Here is a 12,407-nt window from a genome sequence, read left to right on the forward strand (position 1 = left end):
AGTGAACTTGTCACACTCAAGTGCTGAGCAGAAATGCTCCTGTCGCTCAGTGAAGTTCTTCGCACTCAAGTGTTGAGCAGAAATGCTCCTGAAGCTCGGTGAGTTTATCACACTCAGGTGTTGAGCAGGAATGCTCCTGAAGCTCAGTGAACTTGTCACACCCAAGTGCTGAGCAGAAAATGCTCCTGAAGCCCAGTGATCTTCACATGTTGTTTTGAGCAATGCTCCTGTCTTTTGCGCCCGTCGCTTGCACCTACGTGCCAAGTCAGGAGAGGAACAGGTCTTCATAGTTGCCCCTTATTGGCCCAACTAGACCTGGTTCCCATCAACAGCCTTCCTGACTTTCCCTGAAAACTCTTTCGGGGACGGGGCACGATGGCACACGCGTTCTTCCCCCGGAGATTCCGGGCGGTCTTACATCTGAACGTGGAGGTTCAGGTGGCTATCACAAGAACATGTGATAGTTACCATCACTTCTGCGAGCACCCCCTAGAATTGGGTAGCGCGCTTACGCCTTTAGAAGTGGAACCTAGTCGTTGAGTGCGTCTTCTCTCCAGAGGAGATCCTGAAAGCTTTCGATCACTTCAGTGCTCTCTTTCCTGCAAAATGGGTTGCAGTAGGCTGTTTTCCTTCACCCTCAAAATGATGTTTGCCTCCTTGTTTAAACGACGCTCATCGTGTTGCAGAAGTATGCAGAAGCACGTACTGATCGTCAGGTTCCTGAGGAGCAAGGTCTTGTAAATCCTTGTGTCCCTCTTTATCCTCTTGGGCCTTGTCCCTGGTGCGACTGCACTGCAGAGACCGCCCCTGAGCCACTGCAGGCAGTGGGTTAAAAATTCTGTTATATCAGTTCTCCTGCTCGCATGGTCTCTACTAGAGGGTAGGGACTTGCTCGCTTTCGGTCAACGTATTGTGCCTGGAGTCTGGGCCGGCTAACTCTCACAAGCTGAGACCCCGGCTCGGATTGTGCCCAAGGTTCCTACCTCTCCCGTAATAGGAGCAGGTGGTGAGCCTGCAAGCGCTGCCCTGGAGGAGGCAGATCCAGCCCTGGCTTCTCTGTCCGTTCGCTTCGACGTGTACAGAATGCAAGTCATAGACCTCAGACCAGCTCTACAAATATCTGTTGGAATTCAGCAGAGAGGGAAGGCTGTTTCCATGCAAAGTTGCGCTTAGTGCTTGCCTTCATTTCGGCAAAGATCCGAGATGCAACATGTCCACTTAGGTGTTGAGCTCCTCTATGATGAGTGTAAAGTACTCCGCCTGGGCGTTGACGATATGCTTTGCTAAAACAGATTCTAGAGTTGGGGGCTGGACGACACCTAGTTGAACCGCTGCTTCCCGTGGGCTCCCTTCTCATGAAGCCAGTTTCACCGTGAGCCCGGTTCAAGTGTCGGCTTGCTGCGCCATTCCCCTCCTATGGACTGGATACGTGCGCCATTCTACTCCAGGTGAGTTCCCTTAAAATTGAACCCTGTTGAGTTCCTCCACACCCCTCCGACGTGCGGAACGTCTGGTGTTAGGCCTACCACTCGTAAGCAGTGTGGAACCTGTGTTAGGCTGGGTCCATATGTTGCGGTCCCTTCGGTGACCCCATATGTGTATTCTTCCACGATACGACTCCCTGCGGTGAGCCCGTGTCTTCCCTCGGCAGAGTCTCTCTGCCCTCACTGTCCGGTGTGTCTCCCCCGTCTTAGGCTGGAGCCACCCCAGTGACATTCCATATGTTAGACTGCCCGGTTTCCGCCCAGTTCATATGTGTATTCTCCACGTTACCTCCCTCTGGGTTGGATGTGGCTTCCGCAGCGTCCCCTCCTTCCAATGTACGGGGAACGCTTTCCCAGTGGTCCTGTAGGAACAGCAGTGACTTCCCTGTCCTAAGCCCTGTCCTTCCCCGCCTTAAGTTTGCTGGGGCATCAGGAGGCTTTGGTTTAGGCACTGGAAGGTGGCAGCGTTAGTGGCGTGTTCAAAGGGTGATCCCAATTCAGTCGACCGTCGACTACATCTGACGTTCTCGACTGAAAGGGAACGTCCTGGTTGTGTATGCAACCCACCGTTCCCTGAAGGAGGGAACGGAGGACGTAGTCCCCTTGCCACTACCGCTGGACCACCGCTGACCCCGGGTTACTCTCGGCTCCTCAGCGAAAAGCAACTAGTGCGTGCATCCACTTCCGTATTTATACCCGCGCCGCGGGGGCGGAGTGTGTGATGCGAATCACGCACGCCAATTACATTGGCTCGTTCAATAGTACTCGAAGAAGACAGGCTCTCTAGCGAGATCCCAATTCAGTCGACCATCGACTACGTCCTCCGTTCCCTCCTCCAGGGAACGGTGGGTTGCATACGCAACCAGGACGTTCTCTGTTTCTGGGACACTTTTGACTACATAAACTAACACTAAATTGAGACAATGTGCACTACAATGGATGTAGAAGGCAAATTTAGCCTGTTCTTTGATCCTTGCCTGAACCCCTGAATGCTTACCGGTCATAACGGCAGCGCCATCGTACGCTTGGCCTACGAGGTTATTTTTGTAGTTCAGGACATAACGTTCCAGTAAGTGCACTATTTTTCCAGTAAGCCCTGCTGCATTGAACCTCTCTGCAGATTCAAAATTGAGAAAACTCTCCTTAATGGCCCCATTGTAACAGTACCCAAGTGTGAAAGAAATCTGTTCCCTTTTTGAAATATTCTTTGTTTCATCTGTTTCATCTGCCATGATGCTAAAAACCTTCACTTCTTCTATGATTTCAGACCGAACCATTTCTGCCAAACAACCCAACACCTCATTCTGGATGATCTTGCTTGTGTACTTTGCATTGTGAATCGAAGTTAATCTTCTCTTAACAAGTGGGTCGTGGTTAGCAACTGTTTTAAGAATTTCCCTAAAGTTTCCTTTGTTATTGGACTCTTTAGATTCATCATGTCCTCTTTGTGCTATATTTTGTGTAGCTGTAAGTAACAGCACTTCCCCAACTGTTTTAATGTATGCCCGATTTTCTTGTACTTGTTTAGTATGTTCTTTGTCAAGAAGATCTGCTAGTGTTGCACCAGTTTTAACAGCTCTTTAATAATCCCTCCATGCCACCATTGCACACTTGTGTCATTCACACTTTGCATGTACTGAAAACCCTGCATCTCTCATAGTTGCTTTTTTCCAGTTTCTAAAACCAGGTGTTGAAACAAAAACAGTGTCAGGGGCATTTGGTGTGCTAAAATGTCTACATGAATAGCATTATGTAGCGTCCATCATGACAGAATACTCAAGCCATGAATGAAGATTATAACAGTTTGGCCTGAAGCTCCGTCTTCTGTCCCCCATCAAAGTGGATGGGAATATATTCACTTGCTGATATCTGTAAAAAGATGTATAGTAAATGTCTCGGTTACGTATGTAACCCTAGTTCCCTGATAGGGAACGAGACGCTGCGTCAAGCTGTGGGAGCGCCTCTGCGTGTGTACGTCATGAAGCATGTATGGAATCAGTCCAATGGAGAGACGGAACGTCATAGGCGGGTGACGTCATCGACCAGGAAACTATAAAGCACCCCCAAAACACAAGCGCGACAGCTTCTGATAGGCCTGAAGGAAGCGCTAACGGGCATGCTGGGAGTATGGCAAAACGACGCAGCGTCTCGTTCCCTATCAGGGAACTAGGGTTACATACGTAACCGAGACGTTCCCTTTCAAGGGAACTCGAGCTGCTTCAAGCTGTGGGAACGCCAATACCCACGTCGCCATAGGAGCAAATGACCGTCATGTGGGAATAGAACTTAACAAATGTATGCTGTGAGGACCACCCAGCCGCATCACAAACATCACTTAGCGATACTCCTGACAACAATGCTTTAGAAGCAGCCATACTCCTAGTAGAGTGGGCTCGTAAAGCCAAAGGTGAAGGCTGACCAGCCGACTCATAAGCAAGTGAGATGGCCTCAACCACCCACTTGCTCATTCCCTGTTTAGACGCGGGACACCCTTTCCTGGGTGGTCCAAAGCATACAAATAACTGTTCTGATTTCCTCCATAGGGCAGCTCTGTGGACGTAAGCGTCTAACGCCCTAGCCGGGCAAAGAAGGTTAAGTTTCTCCTGATCAGATGACACAAAAGGAGGAGGATAGAAAGCCTGCAGCACTGTAGGTCTGACAGCATTAGTAGGGACCATAGGGACATAACCTGGTCTAGGGTATAGAAAAGCCTTAACCATACCAGGCGAAAACTCCAGGAACGAGGGTGCAACCGACAGGGCCTGCAAATCTCCGATTCTCTTAAGTGAGTAGATTGCAAGCAGAAAAAGAGTTTTATACGTGAGAAATTTCTCAGAAACTTCCTCAATAGGTTCAAAGGGGGCCAAAGAAAGGCCCTCTAGTACAATGGCCAAATCCCAAGTCGGCACCCTCGTACGAACTGCAGGCCTCAGCCTCAAAGTGCCACGAAGGCAGCGAGTTATAAGTGGGTGTCTCCCAAGAGAAACTCCACTGAAAGGGACATGGTAAGCAGCTAGTGCCGCCACATACACCTTTAGTGTGGAGGGGGATAACCCTGCAGAGAAACGCTCCTGCAGAAACTCCAGCACTGCACCCACTGGGCCGTTAACTGGGTCCTGCCGGTGTTCTGCACACCAAGAAGTGAAAAGTTTCCACTTCAGGGCATATAACTTCCTCGTGGACGGAGCTCTGGTGTGAAGGATGGTCTCAACAACCTCAGTTGAGAGACCAGATTCTATGAGCTGGGCCCCCTCAGAGGCCAAGCCCACAGTTTCCACAACTCTGGGCGGGGGTGAAATATCGTACCGCCCTCCTGAGAGAGTAGATCCCTCCTGATCGGAATCTCCAAGGGAGAGCCGTCCAGAAGAGATATTAGGTCCGCGAACCATACTCAGGCCGGCCAGAACGGGGCTACTAGAAGTAGGCTGACCCCGTCCCGGCGAACCCTCTCCAGAACTCCTGGTAGCAGAGCAACCGGGGGAAAGGCATACAAAAGTGACCTCGGCCACGGCTGTACCAGAGCCTCCAACCCCAGAGGGGCTGGCTGACTGATGGAGAACCACAGATGACAGTGCGTTGTCTCCTTGGAAGCGAATAGGTCCACCTCGGCGCGACCGAAACTCAACCAAAGGAGTTCCACCACCTAGGGGTGGAGCCTCCATTCCCCGGCCTCGGCCCCTGCCTCGACAGGGAGTCTGCTACCACATTCAAATAACCAGGAAGATACACAGCTCTCAGAGACCGTAACTTCCCCTGGGACCACAGGAGGATCTGACGGGCCAACTTGTAAAGTGGACATGACCGCAGGCCCCCCTGATGATTTATATACGAGACCACCGACATGTTGTCTGACTGAACTAACACATGAGGACCAATGAGGTCTGCTAGGAAGTGTTTCAAAGCTTGGAACACCGCCAACATCTCTAGACAATTTATATGCCATGATAGATGATGGTCCTGCCACAGACCTTGGGCTGGACGACCACTCATGACCGCCCCCCATCCTGTGAGGGAAGCATCCGTCGTTAGCGTTACGCGACGACAAAGAGCCCCCAACACAGGCCCTTTGGATAGGAACCAGGTTTCTTTCCACATGACCAGAGCACGAAGGCAGCACCGCGTGACTTTGATCGTGCGGAGGGGATTTCCCCTCGGGGAGAATCCCTTGGTCCGGAGCCACCACTGCAGTGGTCTCATGTACAACAGGCCGCAAGGTATAATATTTTACAGTGAGTAGCAGGCCTAGCTTTACTTGTTTCATAGCTGAAAGAATCAAAGCGATGCGGGTCGGAGAAAGTCGCGCCCGCATCGAGATCGAATGCCAAACAACACCAAGAAAAGTGGACTTCTGAGAAGGAGATAATACACTTTTCTTTGCGTTCAGCCTCAACCCCAACTTTCTCATATGAGCGAGAACAACATCTCGATGCTGAACCGGCATCTGCTCTGTCTGAGCTAAAATCAACCAATCGTCGATGTAATTGAGGATATGAATGCCCTGAAACCTCAGGGGCGCTAAAGCTGCATCCATGCATTTCGTGAAAGTGCGGGGAGATAAAGCTAGGCCAAATGGAAGAACCTTGTACTGGTACGCCTCGCCCCCGAAGGCGAACCTCAGGAACTTCCTGTGTTGTGGAAGGATGGAAATATGGAAGTACGCGTCCTTCAGATCTATCGTGACAAACCAGTCCTCGGATCTGATTTGTGACACGATCTGCTTGATAGTGAGCATCTTGAATTTTAGCTTCCCTACCGAGCGATTCAACAGGCGCAGATCTAAAATTGGACGCAACCCCCCATCCTTCTTTGGAACGATGAAATATCGGCTGTAAAAACCTGACTCCAACCTGGGACGAGGAACCCGTTCTATAGCCCCCTTTTGAAGGAGCGCTTTCACCTCTTGTTCCATTACCAGAGCCTGCTCGGGGCCCACCACTGTGGGCAGAACCCCTCTGAATTTTGGTGGACGACACCTGAATTGGATAGTATAACCCTTTTTTACTGTGTGCAGAACCCACTGAGATATTTTTGGAAGGCTTTTCCATGCCAGAAATACTACTAAGGGTACCAGTCTCTTGAGACTGGCCTCTGGTGTAACTTGAGCAGCAAACACAGCGCCCTGTAACGGCGCACCGGCAGGGAACGACTGGCTTAACTGCTGTGAGACCCTCCTCAGAGGGGGCGAGCGTCCCTCGGGAAAGCGCTCGCTGGGACCGTCTGTGCCCCGGCATAAAGGCAGGGTTGGCAGAACGGGCCCCTGAGGGCACCGAAGAAGAGCGGGCACCGTGTAATGCGGTGAACACCTCTCTCCCATGGCGGGGCCACCCTCAGCATCCTGACGCCAGTGGCGTCAGGACTTCCTCTTTGCCGAAGCCTTCTTAGCCATAATAACTGTCCTCAGATCAGTTTTGCCAGAAGACTTCGGCTGAGAGTGCCGCGTCTGGTCCCACTGTTTGGAAGGGGGAGCGCGAGACGCGACACTCTGCTTCTGTTGCGCCCTATGTGAAGAGCTGACTGACGGCCTGGACTGCTCCCGCCCAGCAGTACCAGGGACTTGAATTTTAAGAGGCATAAATTTATGAAACGCTGCCGACTGTTTCTTCTCTTCCTGAAATCTATCTATGACAGTATTTACAGAATTACCAAAAAGACCACGAGGAGAGAGCGGAGCGTCCAAAAGAAAAGCTTTGTCTTTTTCTTTCATACCAGAGAGATTTAACCATAGATGCCTCTCTGCGGCCACCAGGGCTGCCATAGTAAGGCCCATTAGCTTGGCCGACTCCTTGGTGGCGCGCAGAGATAAATCTGCAGCCTGACGCAGTTCGCGAACTACGTCAGTGCTGACCTCTTGAGTGTGACTGACATCCTTTAATAAGTCAGCCTTGTATGCCTGCAAGATGGATATCGTGTGCAGGCACGCCGAGGCTTGACCGGCCGCCGAATACGCCTTACCCACTAAAGCTGAAGTACTTCTAAGAGGCTTAGAGGGTAAAAGTGGTGCTTTAAAAGAAGATGCAGCTTCAGCAGAAAGATGACTAGCAAGCGCCTCTTCTGCTTTGGGCATAGCCCCATAACCATGAGATTTAGCCCCCACAATGTTTGAATAAGTGGAAGTTTGAGGGCTAAAAACACGATAAGAGACCGGCTTTTTCCACGATCTCGAAACCTCTGTGTGGAGATCAGGGAAGAAGGGCAAGCACCGGCATGGAGGTTGAGAACGGGAAGGTAAAAATCTTTCATCTAATTTAGATTTTTCTCTAGACTCCTGCCTAACAGCTGGCCACTCGATGCTTAATTTAGAAACAGCACGAGCACCTCCATAAGCTCCTCACTTTCGGGAGAGCGAGATGGCGAATCATCGACATCTCCCGCATCCAGACTAACAACATCCAGATCCTCAGAACTGGATAGTTGCAGTACTGGGGCCTCAGTTCGGGGGGAAGAAACCGCAGAGCATGCTTCCGAACCCGAGACTGAGGCACTGGATCTAACAGGTACGGGCTGAGATAGGGCAGAGCCCGTCTCAAGCCCCGCTGTTAGATCCATCTGCGATCCCCACGAATGACATCGCCGCTCAGCCTCGGCATAAGCGGGACCCGATCCGCGGGGATCGCGAACCGAACCACTCTCCTCAAAGAGTGATCGGCAGGAGCGGAGCGTTCTAAGAGGCAAACGCTCGCAATGCTCACAATCAGCCCCCTCGAGAGCTGACTGGGCATGCTGCACTCCCAAACAAACAACACATAAGCTGTGTGTATCCCCACTCGTTAAATAGCGCGAGCAGGGAGGAACACACTTCTTAAATAGTTGTTCGCTCGCCATTGTCTCTCAATATATATATATATATATATATATATATAGTTTTTTGAAATAGTGAAACTCCTGCTTAGTGACAGACAAAAACACTTGGGACAGATCCACATATAGCGCTTACTGAAGGCAAAGAAGCTGTCGCGCTTGTGTTTTGGGGGTGTTTTATAGTTTCCTGGTCGATGACGTCACCCGCCTATGACGTTCCGTCTCTCCATTGGACTGATTCCATATGTGCTTCATGACGCACACACGCAGAGGCGTTCCCACAGCTTGACGCAGCTCGAGTTCCCTTGAAAGGGAACATAGGGCACAACTCCAACATTTATTTACATATGCATGTACAGGTGAAACTCGAAAAATTATAATATCCTGCAAGTTATAATTTTGATGATTATGGCTTACAGTTTATGAAAACCCCAAATTCAAAATCTCAGAAAATTTGAATATTACATGAAATCAATAAAAAAAAGGATTTTTAATACAGAAATGTCAGCCCTCTGAAAATTATAATCATGCATATGTATATAGTTATAAATACTAAATATATTAGTTTCACCTTTTAATTTGAATTACTGAAATACATGAACTTTTGCACAATATTCTAATTTTTCGAGTTTCACCTGTGTATCTGCATGCATTTCAAAATGTAGGCCAAGTATTTACTTTAAAAAAAGAAACATTAGAGACATATTGACAAAAAAATCAATTTACAGCAGAAAGCACCATTTTAGGGACACATTATAATTGCACTGCTTTGCAAATAGTAAGAACCTTCTTCATCACAAACCTGATGGTGCAGTACTTGATCCACATGGATCAACTTTCTGTCCCTCTGGCTGTTCCTCTCTCTGTCCCTGTATGTTTTCTTCCTCCTCACCCTCTTCTTCATTCTTTCTCACCCTCTTCTTCATACTTCTCACCCTATCCTTCATCCTTCTCACCCTCTTCTTCATCCTCCTCACCCTCTAGAATGTCAGAGCCCTGACTTTCATCACATGCCCTCTCTCCAACCTCCACTGACTCCTCTGGCACTCCCTCTTCCTGCTCCTCAACTCTCTCAATACCTTGATTTGTTTATCTTACTTTTTTGTTTACTGGGGCAAAAAAGGACGCTATGTCCCTTCCTCGTTTCATGATAACTATTAGAAGAAGGTAAAAAACATAGGGGCATGTATTACACTTACATCACTTACGAGATTAAATCGTTTTGCTTACCTTCAACTCTTGCAACAGGAGAAATCGTATAGTGCCACTCTCCAAGAGTAGTTGCTAAGCTCTCATTCACCGAGCAGCACCGCAGACAGTGTTTGGGTGCGCCACTCTAATTTACCTGTGTAGAACGTTGCGTCACATTAGTTCCGCTTTTGGCGCTCGTGTGTAAAATCATAATAAATTATTTTTTTTTATTTATTTGGTCAGCATGGGGTTGGGGGCACAGGGGTGGCCAGGGACATGTCTACAGAGGCACGACCCCCTTGTAGAACCGCCACTGCCAGCTGTAGTTTATTTATTAAACGTGAAGGGCAACCACCCAGTATAACATTACAATAATCTAGCCTTGATGTCAGAAAAGCATGAACTAATTGTTCTGCATTTTTAATGGAGAGCATATGACGTAATTTAGATATATTTTTAAGATGGAAAAATGCGGTTTTACAGATACTAGACACGTGACTTTCAAATGAAATATTGGTATCAAAGAGCACACCCAGGTTCCTAACCGACGACGAGGACTTGACAGAGCAGCCATCAAGTGTTATACAGTATTCAAGGTTATTACGTGAGGGCGTTTTTTGTACAATAATTAGAATCTCTGTTTTTTCAGAATTAAGTAGTAGGAAATTACTAGTCATCCAGTTTTTTATATCAACTATGCATTCTGTTAATTTTGTGGGTTGGTAAGTTTCGTCAGGATGTGAAGAAATATAGAGCTGAGTATCATCAGCATAACAGTGAAAACTACTGCCATGCTTCCCAATGATATCTCCTAAGGGTAGCAGAGTGAACAGCAAAGGTCTTAGTACTGAGCCTTGTGGTACACCATACTGAACTTTTGACCGATAAGGCATCTCTTTATTTACTGCTACAAACTGATAACGATCAGATAAGTATGATTTAAACCATGCTTGTGCAATTCCACTAATGCCAACATAATTTTCGAGTCTATTTAAAAGAATGTTGTGGTCGATAGTGTCAAACGCATCACTAAGATCGAGTAACACTAATAGAGAGATACAACCACGATCGGATGATTGAGAGGTCCATCTATCACTGATTTACATGTTTTTAGAGTTGCTATGTGGAGGAAGTGTATCTACTTTGCTATAGTCTTTGTGTATTGTCCGTTGTAGCATAATATGTATGCTGTATTAATAGATGCTAATCGCGATTAGCATTTCTCCATAGACATCCATGTTAATGTTAGCTTAGATGCTTACTAGTCCTGTAAGTCTCATTATAATGGCTATTTTTTCTTATGGGATAGTTATATATATATGCATATTCATGTATATGTATATATGGGCAGTTTGTAATGCCATATTATTATGTTTTCACAGTTTTACAAAATTGGAAAGATCCTTACTTAAACATCGTATACATTTTTTTAATATTGCTGATTACTTACAAGGCACTAAATGGTTTAGCTCCCCAGTAATTAAGCGAGCTCTTAACGTATTATGGTCCTTCACGTCTATTGCGATCTCAAAATTCTGGCCAGTTGATAATACCTAGAATATCGACTGCTGGCGGTAGATCCTTTTCCTATTTAGCACCAAAACTTTGCAACAATGTTCCTAACATTGTCCGGGAAGCAGACAAAGTCTGTCAGTTCAAATCTAGACTGAAAACACATCTCTTTGGCTTAGCATACAGATAACACATTATAGACTCTTATAATTCAATGTTAGGCTGCATAGTTTAGATCAGTCGGAACCGGGAACACTTCCCATAAATCCTGATGTACTTGGTACATCATAAGAAGGATAGAGTCTACGCTAATATTAGTCTCTCTGTTTATCCCGAGGTTTACTGCAGTCTGCCGGATCCAGGCCATATCCAGATCTGATGAAGGACCATCGCATGGAAACGACGACAACGCATCCCTGAAGTGCCAGCCTCATCAGCCCTGTAAAGGCCTCATGGAACACCTCGACAAACTCGTCTCCATTCCGGCGTGATGACTCCGACCCCCAACCAGATGGAACTGGATAAATATTGTGAAAGTTCTGATCCAATCTGACTTATGACGTATAATGCTGCCTAAATCTTAATCATACATTATTTGTGTTCGTTGGCCTGAGGAGAACTGGCCCCCTGCCCTGACTGATCCTGGGTTCTATCAAGGTTTTTTTCTCCATTCTGTCACCTGATGGAGTTTTGGTTCCTTGCCACTGTTGCCTTTTTCGCCTTTGTCGCCATTGGCTTTTGGCTCACATAGTTCGGGACATTTAATTTTATATTTAACAATATTATTACAACATTATTTTCCTGTTATCTCTGTAAAGCTTCTTTTAAACAATCTGTATTGTAAAAAGCACTATATGAATAAAGGTGACTTGATTTGACTTGACTTGACTCAACCTTTAAGGAGAAAATCCAACACAACTTTGAGGGGACCAGGTGAAACATGATTATGTATTTCTGCTCAGCTAGCGATATAGGGCATCAACCACACGGCAAACGCTGATACTTTACATATACTGTCTACTTTCTAATAACATATTAGACATGACTGTTAAACAGATCATAAACTAATGAAGCAGGAGAATAGGAGTGTAAGTGCACAGTCAGAGACTCTTTCATCCAACCACCAGGGGGAGCCCTCTGCTGAATATTGACATCACTCCATTCCTACGGTTTCAAGTAATGCACGATTCCCTGCCTTACTGAGCGGTCTCCTTTGTGCCATTGTCTTTTCTTGTCTAGTCTATGGTGATCTTTTGATCTATTGCCTGGTCATTGGATTTACAGTTTTAAAATATTGTTTCTGCTTTGATTGCCTGTTGGACTGTTTGCCTGTTTTTCGACCACTGGCTGCCTTGCTGACTACGTTAATGCTCTTTGTTTTGGATGTGTTCAATAAACCCTTCTGCAAATGGATTCAAACCT

At 47.1% G+C, this 12,407-nt stretch overlaps 1 protein-coding gene across 4 annotated transcripts in view; it reads right to left on the minus strand.

Moving 5' to 3' along the window:
* Nucleotides 1-12,407, minus strand: part of fkbp10a (FKBP prolyl isomerase 10a) — a 361,807-nt gene that overhangs the window by 297,010 nt on the left and 52,390 nt on the right. Inside the window, exon 1 of one of the 4 annotated variants that reach the window (XM_077195551.1) lies at nt 11,027-11,459. The exons of the other annotated variants lie outside the window; for them this stretch is intronic. The gene's annotated coding sequence lies outside the window, so the exon portion shown is untranslated. Of the gene's footprint in view, nt 1-11,026; nt 11,460-12,407 lie in introns of those variants that run through there. 4 annotated transcript variants of the gene reach the window in all.

The sequence above is a fragment of the Siphateles boraxobius genome, unplaced genomic scaffold (genome assembly GCF_051911475.1).
Source record: "Siphateles boraxobius isolate OS27281-9 unplaced genomic scaffold, OSU_SipBor_1 33, whole genome shotgun sequence".
NCBI classification, from domain to species: Eukaryota; Metazoa; Chordata; class Actinopteri; order Cypriniformes; family Leuciscidae; genus Siphateles; species Siphateles boraxobius.